The sequence below is a fragment of the Myotis yumanensis genome, unplaced genomic scaffold (assembly GCF_028538775.1).
Source record: "Myotis yumanensis isolate MYYU_CA2020_CCGP unplaced genomic scaffold, mMyoYum1.0.hap1 SCAF_14, whole genome shotgun sequence".
In the NCBI taxonomy this organism is placed as follows: Eukaryota; Metazoa; Chordata; class Mammalia; order Chiroptera; family Vespertilionidae; genus Myotis; species Myotis yumanensis.
The window spans coordinates 22,384,222-22,400,767 of record NW_027223765.1 but is presented as its reverse complement, the minus strand read 5'-3'; the positions used below and the strand labels follow the sequence as shown (position 1 = coordinate 22,400,767).

Sequence of the window (16,546 nt, the reverse complement as noted above, 5' to 3'; positions counted from 1 at the left end):
GATTACAGCAATGGTTCTCACCCTCCACCTTCAGGGAAGTTGGCAATGTCTGGAGACACTTTTGGTTGTCATAACTGGGGAATATTATCAGTACCTAGTAGATAGAGATCAAGGATGATGCTAAACATCCTCAACGTACAGGACAGCCCCAAAATAAGGAATTATCTGGCCTAAAACGTTAATAGTGCTGTGGGTGGAAAACCTGGATTAGAAAAAAATGATTGTTATATTGTATGAATTTCCTATTATAAAATAACACAGATTTGGTTCAGGGATATAAAGGTATTTTAAATATGTATAAAATTATATACAATGGAATATATGAAAATGTGTATCCTTGGAAAAATGGGCAAATGGAAGCTCTATGTACTGTCTGCTCAATTATTCTATAAACCTAAAACTGCTCATCAAAATAACTTCAATTGTTTAACTGAAGTTATGAATAGCTTTCTTAGAATCAATACTAAAACATAAGTCTACAGTTATAAAAGTTTTTTATTTCATTTATCAAAATTACTTCAATAAAGTTAGTATGAGAACATTAAAAGTCATATCTATGAGTTAACCTTGTCAAAGTGACAAGGAAGATAATAAATAACAAAAATTCATAGGGCATGAAGAGATTATTCTGATAAAACATAATATATAATCCTCAATGGTTTGTGAGATTTGGGGGGAGGGAGTTACTTAAAAGCTTTCAAGTGTTTCCTGAAAGAATATTTGTGATAATTAGTAAAAGCACTTGAGACAAGTTTCAGCATTATAATTATCAAAGAGTTCCAGAAATTATGTATTATTCCAAGTATTTTCTTTTCAATACCAAGTCATCTCTGTCTAGTCTCTAAGTAGGTTTTGGTTTCAACCTGAATCTACAATCTATCATGACACAATGCATGTTTCTTTATATTTGATCTACCACCTTACTACTTAGAGCATTAAACAATGGTAATCAGACACAATTATGTCATATCCTTCCCCAGCCAAAAAGAAAATTCAAATAACAATATTATCCTACATAATAAAAGCTTAATATGCGAAGTGCCTGATCAACCAGTCGACATTCAACCAAAGTGTAATATGCTAATGATATGCTAAGGCTGCTCAACCACTTGCTATGATGTGCACTGACCATCAGGGGGCAGACAGTCGACCAGTCGCTATGACGTGTACTGACCACCAGAGGGCAGACACTCCAATTGGTAGGTTAGCTTACTGCTGAGGTACGGCTGATCGGGACTGAGCAAGAAGGACCGGACACACCCTGGAGCCCTCCTGCAGTCCCTCCCCAGCTGGTCAACCTCCCACAAATTTCCCTGGCCCCGATCATGCACCGGAGGGGTCCCTTGGCATGGCGTGCACCCTCTAGCAATCCGGGACCCCCTCGGGGGATGTCAGAGAGCCGGGTTTGGCCCGATCCTGCAGGCCAGACCAAGGGACCCCACTGGTGCATGAATTAGTGCACAAGCCCTCTAGTCTATATAATAAAAGCCTAAGCGACCATTACAGCAGAACGACCAGAACGACCAGTTGCTATGATACACACTGACCACCAGGGGGCAGACACTCAATGCAGGAGCTGCCCCCTGGTGGTCAGTGCGCTCCCAAAGGGGGAGCGCCACTCAGCCAGAACCCGGGCTCACGGCTAGTGAGCGCAGTGGCGGTAGCGGGAGCCTCTCCCACCTCCGTGGCAGTGCTAAGGAGCAGCGAGCCAAAGGGTAAGGAGCAAGCAGGCAGACGGTAAGAAGCAAGGGGTCCTGGACTGTGAGAGGGCATAGGCTGGGCTGAGGTGCCCCCAGTGCACAAATTTTGTGCACTGGGCCTTTAGTAATAACATAAGAGAATAAGAAACAAGGGGAGAGATTTTCTCCCATGTAACTGTCCAGAGATAGACAATCAAAGGCTGGTGTGGCAGCTCCAATATCAGGAGCCAAATTTTCTTCCAATCTTTTGCTGTACCACACACTGTTCTATTCAAAGTCGGCTCATACTTCAAGAAGGCCATGAGAACTCCAGCTAACACAGCCACATTGCAGGCAGCAGAAAAAGAAAGGGGAAAGAAAGGCCCACCCAGCTCACTTCTAACTCTTATATTTCAGCTTACAGAGTATAAACCACAACGTGGTGTTTTGGCCACACTTAACCACTTGGAAGGATAGGAATTGAGGTCTCTAACATTAGTAATAATGCCCAGACATAGAATTAGGGTTCTTTTTACTAAGAAAGACAAGTAGAATAAATTTTGCAGCGTAAAATATAAGAGCCAGACTGCAACAGGGGCTACAACTCTTCAGAGAAAGTGTACTCAAAATTTTTCATTAGAGTGTTCACTGTCAATTATATGTATATGTACATACATGTGTGTGTTTATATTTTATGTAACACATATATGAAAGAAAAACCTAAATGTTTAACAATATGCTTAAATAAATTTGGGGGTAAAGTCAGAATAGAATGCTATGTAGTCATTTAATGTCATTTTCAAGAATTTTACTGATAAAAAGAAATATTCTTAACATTAAATGAAAAAGAACAGGCTATGAAACATTTCACATAAAATAACCCAGTTTATATAAATATACATATATACAACACATACATATGGAGAAATGCTCATAATATTAAATGAAAAAAGACAGACCATGTAACATTTCATATAAAAATAACCCATTTAATATATATGTGCATCCATGCAAACACACATATATACACTGAGTGGCCAGATTATTATGACCACCCCATCAGTACTTCGATGGGCCACTTTTTGCCTTCAATACTGCGGCGATTCTTCTTGGCACTGACTCCACGAAATGTTGAAAGGTGATGCGAGGAATCTGACACCATGCCTGATGAGTAGCACTGTCCAGTTCTGTGAGATTTGATGGTTGTAGAACCAGCTGCCTGATGGCTCTTTTAACTTTGTCCCACAAATGCTCAATTGGATTGAGATCTGGTGATTGTGGGGGCCACCTAAGCAAGGTAAAGTCTCCCTCATGTTCTTGAAACCACTCCTGCACAATACGAGCACCGTGGCATGACGCATTGTCTTGTTGGGAGAAGCTATCTCCATTGGGATACGCCATCAACATGATAGGATGAACTTGATCAGCAACAATACTTAGGTATGTTGTGCTATTCAGACGTTGTTCCACACGAATTAAAGGGCCCAAATCAGGCCAGGAAAACATGCCCCAAACCATAACACTGCCCCCACCAGCTTGAAGGGTTGTACTCATGCATGTGGGGTACATGCTTTCATGCTGTTTCCGCCAAATTCTCACTCTACCATCTGCATGATGCAACTGGAAAGGTGTTTCATTGGACCACATGACTTTTTTCCAATGCTCGACTGTTTGGACTTGTGTTCCTGTGTGAATTGGAGACGTTTTATCTTGGTAACTGCAGACAGCAAAGGTGTTGGAACAGGCCTTCAGCTGTTTTGCTGGTGCTCGCTCCATGGCTCCGAGCGCCAACAATCATCCCACATCCAAAGGCTATTAAATCGCGTTGTTTACCCATATCTTCAGAAAAAAATCACTTCTACTGTCATGGTAAACAACCTGCTTCCCTATTTATAATGGTCTGGCCCTCTAGCAACGTCAGCGCGAAATTATAGCTAATTTGCCTACAAACATCAGGTGGTCATAATAATCTGGCCACTCAGTGTATATACATACAGTATATATTTACACATACATCATTTCTATATATGGAGAGAAAGACTAAGACCACATAAAAATCAAGATAATAGAATTGACCTAAATTAAAACAGTGGTTTTAGGCTTTGGGATCTATAACTACCTTTCACATTCCCTATACTTTTCATTACTTTCTACTTTTTCTATAATAAACACGTATTAAGCTTATGATTATTTTTCATGAAAATTTGGCCTAGATGAGGAGCACCTTATAAAAAGTAGTTAAATTCAAGCTTCAATTTATATTATTACTTAGAATTTGCTGATAATTTTTTAAAGGAGGAAAATCTATAACTGAGTTATATCTTTCCCAACTGGCACAAAAAATACATGTTTCTTTTTAGTTGGTAAGAAGAATCTAACCTCTCTATTCTGAACTTCTTTTCAACTTACTAATATTCACATATCACATCTGTCAGCTTTACACAAGTCACTCCTAACCAGATGCTACAATCCATCATTCCTAACAATTTACCTCGACATATTGATTACTTTGCTCATCTCACTCTGTAGAACTAATCATCCCTACTTCATGCTTCTACAAATCCTTCCATTTTCTGTATTTTTCAGTCTATTTTTTAATTCTACTCCTCTGCACATTTTTCTGTTTACTTATATAACGAATACAGCTAACAGAAATTACATCCTTCTTATCTTTATGACTATCTTATGCTATCTTAAATTTTCCACTATTATTGGGTATACATACTACCATTACATTGGTATTAACTCTATTATCTGCAAGCCTCATGATTATCATGAGTAGAATGCTCGAATTTAGAATGCCTCAAAGTTCTTCACATTTTCTAGAATGATTCCATTTTCCAAACCCCCATTACTACCACATAAAAGTGGAAAAATAAGGAAAAGAGCAAACAACTGATATATTTGAAACTACTAACAAGTGTATAGGGTTGACCAAATATAGCAAGCAAACAAAAAAGTAAAATACATCTAGAACTTGGGAAAATCAGACATGTGCACATGCGACACACAAACAAAACACACACACAGGGCAGAGAGGGAAGAAAGAAATGCACAAGCAAATGTAATAAGTGGAAAATGTACAATCCAGACAGTATGGACTACTGAAAATCCAGAAGATAAAACCACAGGCAGAGATAATCAAACAAGGATCTTCAATGGAGACCAGATTCACACAGTTCTAAAACAGTAGTTCTCAACCATTGAAGATATTGGTCCCCACCCCCCAAAAAAAGGATGTGTGGCAATGTCTGATGTTGCAAATGGAAGATACTATTTGCATCTAGTGGGTAGAGGACAGGGGTGCTGCTAACATCCTACAATGCATAGGATGGCACCCCAACAAAAATGAATTACTCAGCCCAAAATGTCAATGGTGCTAGAAGGAACTGTTGGAGTCCACAAAAGAGGCAGCACTTAACCAGGATGAAATATGAGTGAAAGAATAGTGACTATAATACAAGTGTAATAAATCATAATAGGGCTAGTGAAAGAATAGCAGGAAATAAGACTAATAGACATAACTACATAACTGAGTGCATACTGTGATGGGTTTACACTAGACATCTGATAGACCAAAGAGATAAAGAAAAATAGTTTATTATAATAACAAATATAAGAGAACTGAGGCACAAAATAGCAACATATTTGCTAAAATTGAAGTATAGACAGATGGAAACACTGATTTCCAGCAGTATGACAGTCTAGATACCTTAATACTGTTAGATACAATTTTTAAATTTTAGTGGGAAAAATCTGCTTTAATGAATTGCTTAGATAGCAAGAAAGTACAGTCTCCTCATAAGCTATGAACAAAACAAAGTAGAATAAGCAAACCCAGAAACCAAATTTTGTCCTGAGAGTAAGTGCCTAGCACTGGCAAAACTGGGCTTACCTTTTGGTGGCTGCACAAGGCTCCGGAAACAGACTCTAAAAAGTCTACCAAAGAGAAACGCACCTACATCATGTTAACAGCAAAAAAGTGCCAAAAAGATCTTTCTCCTATTACCTGTTTATAATCATACTTACCCCTCACCCCACCATTCCTAACCCCTGGCAACCTCTAATCTGTGTGATCCATCCCTATGATTTTGTGCTTTCAGGAATGTTTCATCAATTCTCTTGACACTTAATCACAAAGGGAAACCATCACAAAGGTTCTTATACTAAATTCACACTATGTATATAATCCAATAAGTCTCCTATGAAGATGTCATTAAAAGTGCTCTTAAACTGTTAGTGCCACAGGTATCTGTGGAAAGCATAGGCAAACTCTTGGTGAAAGAAAATAATTTCAATCCAGACCTCAAAATGTCCAACAACTTTCAAAAAACTCATTTCAAATGAAAAAAAAAAAAAAAAAAATGAAGTCAGGATATCAGACACAATGAATGACAGCCAATACAAACATGAGACAAATTAGATTGCAGATTCCTCAATTATTGGAAAGATTGTACAATAAGGATGTTTTGAGCAATAGAAATGCTTAAAATATACATATATGTATGGATTAAACAAAACTTCAAGAAATAAAAAACACTGGTAAAATGTTAGATTCAGTGTAAAAGTTAAACTGTATAGTCAATATGAAGAATTAGTAAGTGGAAAGAGAGACTCTTAAGACTTATCCAAAATGCAGTTAAGAGAGACAAAGAACAAAAACGTAAAAGCAGTTAAGAGATACAAAAAAAATAGAATGAGGAGGTCTAACAAAACACTGCTGAAACTATCTGAAATGAAGAACCCTTTTTTAAATTGTCAATCCACTGCAGAAAAAAAAATCTGTAAAATATAATAAAAGTGAATTTCTTTTTTTATAAACCATGTCCTTAGATGTCATGGTAATAATATCAAGTTGCTACAAAAAGTTTCTAAATGCTTGCTTTGAATTTCTGTCCTTAACTCATTACAGACCAATAAAGTCAGTTTGCAGATCAGCACTAATCTGAAGACCACACTTTGAGTAGCAATGATCTAAAATATAAATCGATCAACATTAGAAAAGAATGTTTAAAAGACTGTATAGGTAACATTTGAATAGATAATAGCTGAAACCTTTCCTAATTAATACAAGGCGCAGATAGACAGTCTAACAAGCAAGAAAACATCCACCACAACTATTGCAACACAATCCCAGATGAGCATTTTCTGTCATTTTAGAACTTGAACTGGATGGCTGTAAATAAGTAACATACAGCCAAGTGGACTTAGTAAAGAAAGTTAGTAGAGACCAAGCTTCAGGAGCTAATGATCTCCACTCCCAGTGGATGGGAAACACTGTTCACACAGCCAAAACTGTGTTCAGTCTATTTTCTAATGTGTAACTTTGTAAAACAAAAAATTACAATTTTGTACTAGTAGAGGCTGAATATATTTTGAGTTATATTGAAATGAACCAGATTGCAAATTTCATTAACTGTCCTTTCAATGTGAGGTAAGCTATACTTTACTTATCAGCTCTTCTAAGCCAGTGATTTTCAACCTTTTTCGTCTCATGGCACACATACACTAATTACTAAAATTCTGTGGCACGCCAAAAAGTTAAGATGTTTTTTGCCGATCTGACAAAAAAAAAAAAAATGAATAATTTTTATTCATTCACACCAGACTGTTGTATTGGCTGTTGTCATTTTTTTACTTGACAATCTAAGGGAAAAGAGGCCAGAGCTCCTGACTAAATAGTTATGTATTGCATGTTTTAAAAATCCCTGTGGCACACTGGTTGAAAATAGCTACTCTAAAAGCAGAACAAATTCTTTTATTTCTAAATGCAGACCATTTAAAAGACCATGTTCAGATATCTAGCGAAAGCAAAGGTATATCCACCAAACCTACTTGGCAAAACAAATTATGGCATCACAATAACTTTATGGGATGCAGGTTTTACAACAGAACAAATATAATTATGGCTAAAAGCTTGGAAAATGAAAGAGCATGGTGAACAACATCAGAAAATATACCAAAAAAATATGTAAACTGTATGTAACAATATAAAAAGATATCCAAAATCTAATCAACTGCTGCTTCTTAGCATCATACCCCACGCCTATCATATGATATTGAAAGGACAATCACTAGGCATACAGAACAAATAAACTAAATGAAATGATCATTTAACCTACCTAAAGCAGTGTTGCCAAATTCAAATGATTTACCAAGATTTAAAAAGTCTTGCTCATTTAATCTTCGTAAGATTCATATGTTGCTACCTCTAAGGATATGGAAAAGGAACTTAAATAGAGGGAAAAAACTGGGCTGAGCAATTTATACTTCCATCAGCTAAAAATAAATAACAGCTGAGCAAGGCAAAAATTGACATACATACGTAACCATGAAGAATCAAAAGTTCAAGCCATTTTTAAAAGTTCGGGGGCAAGTCCTTAAATAAGTGAAATTCTTCTCCAAACTACTCCATAACTACATTGATTCAAAGTTAATGCCTGAGCAGATAAAAGACACAAAACATCTTAACTTGCTGGCTTAAAATAAAGATGGATGTAAGCTGGAAATTTATGGTTAAATTTGAAGGGGGGGGGGGGGGGGTCAAGACATTATTTTAGCCAGATACATGGTCTAGCTATGAGAATATGAGGCCTTATAATTTTAAATTTTGACAGCCCAAGTTTAATTAACCACCAACCCATTCCAAAAGGGTGCCTTTTGAGTTTTTACCCAAAATTATAATCACATTTGTATGTATTCTTCTTAGCTGCTTCAAGTCTTCTTTGTGGAGAGAAAAATTCAGGCTTTAAAAAGATGCCTACATAGTTATATTTCAAGACCCAAGGGGAAAAAAGATACCTACATATATACACACATTCATATGTAGAAAAAGTTCCCACAATTGTAAACTTTTCACTGGTACTTCCTGATTTCTACTTAAAACATGAAAGTGAATAAACAAGTTTTTAAGTAAGATACCACTAACATTAAAAATTAATGTACTTTTAAAATATATTTTTAAGTAAAAGCGAACTGCAAAGTTTTCTTATACCATCCATAATTTAAAAACCACAAAGCCAAAATTCTTTATCATAAACATTTGAAAATGGCTTAAAATTGCAGAGAGAGAAGTCTAGTAGTTCACCTCTGTATTTGTCAAAAGAGGAGTTGAATTTATTACAGGGAAACTCTAATAACTAAAATCACTGATATCTGAAGATTAACGTCTTAAGTCAGAGAATCAGAAGCTTTCCCACAAAAACAGCCCTAATAAATGCTCCAGGAGACAATGAACACATGCATATATAAGTCAGGGAATAGGATACAAAATTGCCAATAGTAATCATTAATTTTCTTTGGCACTGAGTATTATTTTAAAATAATTATATTAATTTGTCCCATTTCGTATGATCTCACTAAAATTCAATCTGAAAATAATGTAGCATGATTATATTAGTTCCTCGCGTAACAGTGCTTAAAAGGGTCTTGCCCTTCTGCTCACACCAAACCTTCAGGCCTTTGTTGGAGGAGCACACATTTTATACCTGAAGGGAAACTAATTTAATTAGTTTCTAGGTTTAATCAGCTATTCTTTTCCATCAACATTGAACACACCAAAAATCAACTTTACCTTTACACAAACACACACATAAACACACGTACACCATTAGTAAGCTGTTACTTTGAAACTTTTTAACATGTATTTCTTGAATAGTTCATCCTTAACATTTATTACATATTGTATTACAGAAAAATAATTGGTAACCATGTTATAGAGAACTCTTTTTCAGCAATTAAGGATTAACTCTAGTACTAAATTGCAAATATTAGCAAGAAAATCAAATGGAGACAGTTCAGGCCTTGTTCTCACCTAATTAGGAAAATTATCTAAAAAGGTTATATGACATTTCAAATTCCATATAGTTAAGGAGTCGAGCTATTTATAATTACACATTTGAGCTTAAATTATCTTAAATTAAACTGAATTATTCTGAATTTAAATTATCTTTATGAATTTTATAATTGAGCCATTTTTGTAATTTGTATAAAATTAAAAAATTATATCTAATCTAAAATTTAAGAACTGCAGTTTTTTCAATAAAGTCATTCATTTTCAGTCACCTTTTGAATTGGATTGACATCTACATATAAAGAGATATAGGTTATTATTTTTGCATTTAAGTTCTCTCTAACAAAGGTAAATAAAAATCATTAACTTAAAGGTTATTTTAAATTTTTAAATGTAAATTAGTGGGTTTTCTAAACTTTGGGATAATTTTTGGTAAATGCATTTTGTTTAAAAATTATAGACTTCTATATAAATATAAATGCAATTTTAATTTATTTAATTTGAGATAATTAAATTCAAAGAAATCATAAGTAGTTATAATAACTTTTAATTACACTGTATTTGAGACACTTATTTTTATATCACTAAGAAAAAAATTATAGGTCATACACTATCTTCACTTTATTTTACTGTCAATGTATTTTATCAAAAACAGATCTTTGTGTTCTAAAAAGAATCTATTAGCTATAATACTGTATCAATTTTTCTCTTTAAGAACATTTATAAAAATTCACAGTTAAGTGTAACTTATTTAGAAATGTTAGTTAAAACTTGAAAATACGTTTTATAAGTTAAGTTCCTAGAAGCACTTACATACCTAAATTTAATTTCCAAAATAGTTACTGAAAAAATTAAACTATTATACTCAAAGACTTTTATAACAACAATAAGAAAATCTATGCAACAAAACGTTTAAGTAGGAGAAATATTTCATTTTTCAGTTGAAGGCCCAATTATTCCTATATATTCTAATACGCATAATCAGGTAAAACCAAATAGACAGTGGTTGGAGTTCTTTATGATGGCTTTCACTTTTGTGAATTAAGTACAAATTAGTGGTCAAGGACAGTCGGTGGAGCTTCTCTACAACTATACATGTAAACTAAACAAGAAATACATAAAAAACAGTTACACTCCTCTCTGTAAGAAGCCAAGCTAACTTCCTCGACAGGAATAATTGAAAACAGCAAGTGTGTGCTCTACTAAGAACTAGGAAATCTGAATGGCGATGAAGCTGTAAATAGAATTCATAGGTGAGCTGTATTTTGATAAATTTTACAACTATAAAAGAAATAAATAATAGTAGATTGCCACTAGACCTGTCCAACAAGTAATGCTAAAAGGAGTCCGTAAGGCTAAATGAAAAAAAAAAACACAAAAAACAAAACTACAAAGTAACTCAAAACCATATGAAGAAATAAAGATCTCCAGTGAAGATAAATTCATGGAAAACATAAAGGCCACTATTATACTTTTGATTTGTAACCTCATTTTTCATTTAAGAAATTATAACTCTGTTACTGACATACAATGATTAAAGATGTAATTTGTAACAAGACAACATAAAAGATAGGAGAACTGAGGTATTTCAGGAGCAGAAATTTGTATGCTGTTGCAGTTAAGTTGGTATCCATTTCAACTACATTATTACAAATTTTAAATGTTAAGCCATCCTAATGGTAACCACACACAAAAAAAATCTAAAACTATACACAAAAAGAAATGTGGAAGGAATTAAAATGATTGACTACAAAGTTTAATTAAACACAAAAAAGACAGTAGAGAAAATGAGGGTCAAAAGGTATAACACATACAGAAAACAAAAAACAAAATGGCAGAGGTGCTTCCTTATCAGTAATTACTATAATGTCAATGGAGAACACGCAACAGAATTAAAGAATAACTGATTCTACCAGTATAATAGTTGAAAACTTCCATCTCCTACTTTCAATAATGGAAAGAACATATAGAAAGAAGATCAGTAACACAAAGTAAGTCTCAATAATTTAAAAAGACTAAAATCATACAAAATATATTTTCTGACCACATGGAATAAAGCTAGACATCAATAACAAAAGGAAATTTGTTGAAACTAATAGTCTTAAACAACCAATTGGTAAAAGTAGAAATCACAAGGGAAATCAGAAATTAGAGATGAATGGAAACAAATGAGACATATCAAAATTTATGGGATTCAGTGAAGACAGTTCTCAGATGGATATTTATAGCTGCAAATGCCTACATTAAAAAGAAGATTCAAATCAATAACCTAACTTTACACCTTAAGGACCAAGAAAAAGAGCAAACTAAACCCAAAGCTATCAGAAGAAGAAAAAAATAATAATCAAGATCAGAGATAAACACAATAGAGGATCAACAAAAACAAAAGTTGTTCTTTTAGAATATCAATAAAATGGACAAAACTTTAGCTAGAAAAAAAATGAAAAAGAGAAGACACAAATAACTAAAAGCTTAAATAAAAGTGGAAACATTGCTATAGACCTTAGAGAAATGAAAAGTATTATTAATAAAATACTGTGAACCAACTGAAGGCCAACATATTAGATAACCTAGATGAATGGACAAATTCCTAGAAATACAAATTACCCAAAATAACTCAAGAAGAAATAGAAAAAATCTCAATGACTTAAACTACTAAAGAGATTGAATTCGTAACCAAAACCTCCCAAAGAAAAGTCCAGGATCATATGGCTTCACCAGTGAATTATACCAAACATTTAAAGAATTAACACCCATTCTTTCCAAGCTCTTCCAAAAAATTACAAAGAGGGAAATACTTAATAACCTATTTTATGCAGCCAATATTACCCTGATAAAAAGGACAGACAAAGCATCACATGAAAGGAAAACTACAGACCAACAAAGTTGTAGCAAATTAATCCAACAGCATTTTTAAGAGGATTATATACCATGATCTAAGTGGAATGCCAGGAATTCAACATAAGAAAATCAGTCAATGTAATACACATTAATAGAATGGAAGGGGGCGGGGCACAATCATACCAATTGATGCAGAAAATGCAGTTAACAATATCCAAATCACTCTTTCATAAAAAAAATAAAAAGTTTAGAAAACTAGGAATTAAAGGAAACTTACTCAACATAAACAGCACTCAGGAAAAATCAACAACTAGTAGGATACTCAATGATGGAAGACTGAACTCTGTTCCCCTAAGATCAGGAAAAAGAATAGAATTCCTGTTTTTACCACTGCAATTTAACAATGTACTGTATGTTCTAGTCAGAGTAACTAGATCATAAAATGAAAAAGCTTCCAAATTGGAAAAGAAGTAGTAAAACTATCTCTATTCAAAAATAAAATAAAGCCACTATAGCTAATAAAGAATTTCTACAATGTTGCAAGGTACAAAAGCAACACCAAAAAGAAAAAAGAATCAGTTGTGATTCTATATAATTGCAATGAAACAAAAAGGAAATTAAGAAAGCTCTTTCATTTATAAAAGCCTCTAAAAGAATAAAATACCTAGAAATACATTTAGTCAAAGAGGTAAAAGATAGATACACTGAAAATTACAATAAACTGCTTAAATAAATTAAAGTCAACTTAAATAAATAAAAGACATTCCATGTTCATGAATAGAAAATTTAATATTGTTAAGATGGCAATACTACCCAAAGAGATCTACAGATTCAATGCAATTCTTATCAATTTCCAACAGACTATTTTGTAGAAATAGTAAAGCCTATGCTAAACCATACAGTTTATTTTAGGGGCGATTAAAATGTTCAAAAATCAATTGTAGTGATGGTTGTACAACTCTGAGTATCATAAAGCCATTGAATTGTAACTTTCAGAGAGGAAGAGTGAGAGAGAGAGAAACATCAATGATGAGAGAGAATTACTAATCTGCTGCCTCCTGCACATCCCCCACTGGGGATCAAGCCTGCAACCGAGGCATGTGACCTTGACCGGAATCGAATCCGGAACCCTTCAGTCCGCAGGCCGAGCTTTATCCACTGAGCCAAACCAACTAGGGCAAATTGTATACTTTCAAAAAAGTGGATTGTTTAGTATGTGAATTATGTCTCAAAAAAGCTATTTAAAAAATGCAGAGAGTTCTTCCTCACTCTGATATTCTATCTTTACTCTCTTACTCTCTTCATAGATCCCATCCCCTAAAATGAATTAAATTATACCCTTGTCTAGCTGATATCTCCTAAATCTTTGTCATCAGCCTTGACTTTCCTCCTTCCAGACCTGAACTTCCCTACTTCCCTGCTACATGCATGACAGAAGGTGTCACAACAGTCCCAAAGTTCAAATGTGTTTTCCTATTTCAGTATACATTGTCTCAGCAAACTGGTCCTAGTCCCGCATCCATATATATAAAAGCCTAAGCGACCGTTACGACCAGATGACCGGACAACTGGCTGGTAGCTATGACACGCACTGACCACCAGGGGGCAGATGCTCAATGCAGGAGCTGCCCCCTGGTGATCAGTGCGCTCCCACAGGCAACATCCTGCGGCCAGCCAACCTCCCGCAGTCCCTCCCTCCGGCCAGCCCCGATCAGGACTGGGCGAGACACTGCTGATCGGTCCCAATCACCAGCCAGGCCAAGAGACCCCTCCTGTGCACAAATTCATACACCGGGCCTCTAGTCTATAATAATAAAAGCGTAACATTCTTATTAGACAAGACAGCCGAACGACCTTCTGGACGTCCTTCCGGACGAAGCCGCTGCAGCAGGGGCTGGGGCAGAGGCAGTTAGGGGTGATCGGCAGGCAGGTGAGCAGTTAGGGGCAATCAGGCAGGCAGGCGAGTAGTTAGGAATCAGCGGTCCCAGACTGTGAGAGGGATGTCCAACTGCCGGTTTAGGCCCAATCCAGGCAGCTGAACATCCTCTGAGGGGTCCCAGATTGTGAGAGGGTGCAGGCTGGGCTGAGGGACCTCCCCATACCCCCCATGCACAAATTTCGTGCACCAGGCCTCTGGTTCTACATAATAAAAGCCTAATATGTTAAGTGTCCAGTCATCCAGTTGGCCACTCAACCAATCAAAGCGTAATATGCTAATGATATGCTAAGGCCACTCAACTGTTTGCTATGACGTGCACTGACCACCAGAGGGCAGACACTCCAACCAGTAGGTTAGCTTGCTGCTGGGGTCCGGGTGATGGGGAATGAGCGAGACAGGCCAGACACGCCCTGGAACCCTCCTACAGTCCCTCCCCAGCTGGCCAACCCCCCATGTCCCTCTCCGGCCCCAATAGTGCACCAGTGGGGTCCTTCAGCCTGGCCTGCCCCCTCTCGCTATCTGGGACCCCTCGGGAGATGTCACAGAGCCGGTTTTGGCCCGATGGCGGAACGACCAGTCGCTATGACATGCACTGACCACTGGGGTCAGATGCTCAGCCCAGGAGCTACCCCTTGGTGGTCAGTGCACTCCCATAGGGAAAGTGCTACTCAGCCAGAAGCTGGGCTCACTGCTGGCGAGTGCAGCGGTGGTGGCAGGAGCCTCTCCCACCTCGGTGGCAGTGCCAAGGATGTCCGACGGATGGCTTAGGCGCACTCCCGCACTACAAGAGGGTGCAGGCCAGGCTGAGGGGCCAACCCTCCCTTCCCCAAGTGCATAAATCTCGTACATCGGGCCTCTAATAATAGTAACTCTGGTATCTAGCCCTCACTACCACCTACTCCACCTCCCACATTCAGTCAGTCACCAACTCCTGTCAGTTCTACCTCCCTCCATAACATCTTTCCTTCTTTTCCTTTCAGCTAAACAAGTCATTAATTCAAAACATCACAATTTCCTTTTCTTCAATCCCCCTTCTAGCATTATATTCCCAAATAGGGTCAAGAAATTCAATGTAATATGTACTATACTTCCCCTTCTCAAAACCCCTCGGTAGCTGCCCACCTTCTACAGAATAAAATTCCACCTCTCCACAGCTTCATCTTCAAAATCTTCTATAAAGTTGATTCAACCCACCTACCCAATGTCACTTCTTATGTTATTCTTGAGCCCTAAATGACAACCTCCCAAAGGCACTTATCATTCCTTTAGCACACCAAGGCTTTCTCACCAGGTGCTTTTTCTTAGCACTTTCTCCACTTAACTAAATTCCTCATCCTCGGAGAGCTATGCTCCTTTATTATTCTCTCAAAATATAATTTTCCTCAAGTCTAAGATGCCATCAAATTGTAAGACATGTGCCAATTTTAGAAACACTGAAATGAGTAAAAAATATATGCCTTTGAGTAAAATACAGTAAATATGTTCTTCCTCTACATTCCCTCAATATATTATTTGTGTCTCTCTTTAACTTATTTCTTAGGCCTTGGATTATGACTTAATGTCTGTAGAGCAGAGGCTCCTTAAGGACAAAAACTCTGTCTTGCTCATTTATGATACAGTAGAAATCCCACTAGAGAATGAGTAAGACAACCCAGATGAGATTTTGTAAAGAAAGAAAGAAAATAGCACTAATAATAACATCAATCTCACATTTATTATCAGAATAAATTAGAAATATACATTAAAATCAATGTGTAAAGTGAATCTTATTCAAATGCAGGATTTTGGTATTTTAAAAGATATATTTACTAAAATTAAATGTCACACTGCAAATCTGTCACTCTTCAATATCAGAAACTACATTAAGGAATACAGGAAATTTTTCTCAAGGAAATGACTGCACCCCATGACATTTCAGGAACATAGCAGTCACTGGCTGCAGGAGAGCAAAGCACCCTGCCAGCACTCCCGAGTGCACTAGATGATAACTGCCGATTCCCATGCCTGCTTCTGGAGAGCATGGTCTCTGACCCTAGAAGAGGGATTCTCAGAGAACAAGTAACAATATAGAGAGAGGCATGTGTAATGTGAAAACAAAATAGCATCAAAGTGCGACATGGATAGAAGGCATTTAGATGAAATGAATGACTCTAAGACATAAAGACACTCTGAAAGCTTATGTCTACCCTCTATTACCTGGACTAGTCTAATATCCTCTTAATAGGTCTCCTACCTCTAGACAGCACCCTCATCTTCCACATTTATGGAAAAGCACAGCCAAAACAAAAGTAATCA

General features: G+C 36.3%; 1 protein-coding gene across 1 annotated transcript in view; it reads right to left on the bottom strand.

Annotated features, from left to right (window-relative positions):
• TBC1D5 (TBC1 domain family member 5) overlaps positions 1-16,546 on the bottom strand; it is a 421,112-nt gene that overhangs the window by 386,975 nt on the left and 17,591 nt on the right. The gene's annotated exons all lie outside the window — the stretch shown is intronic.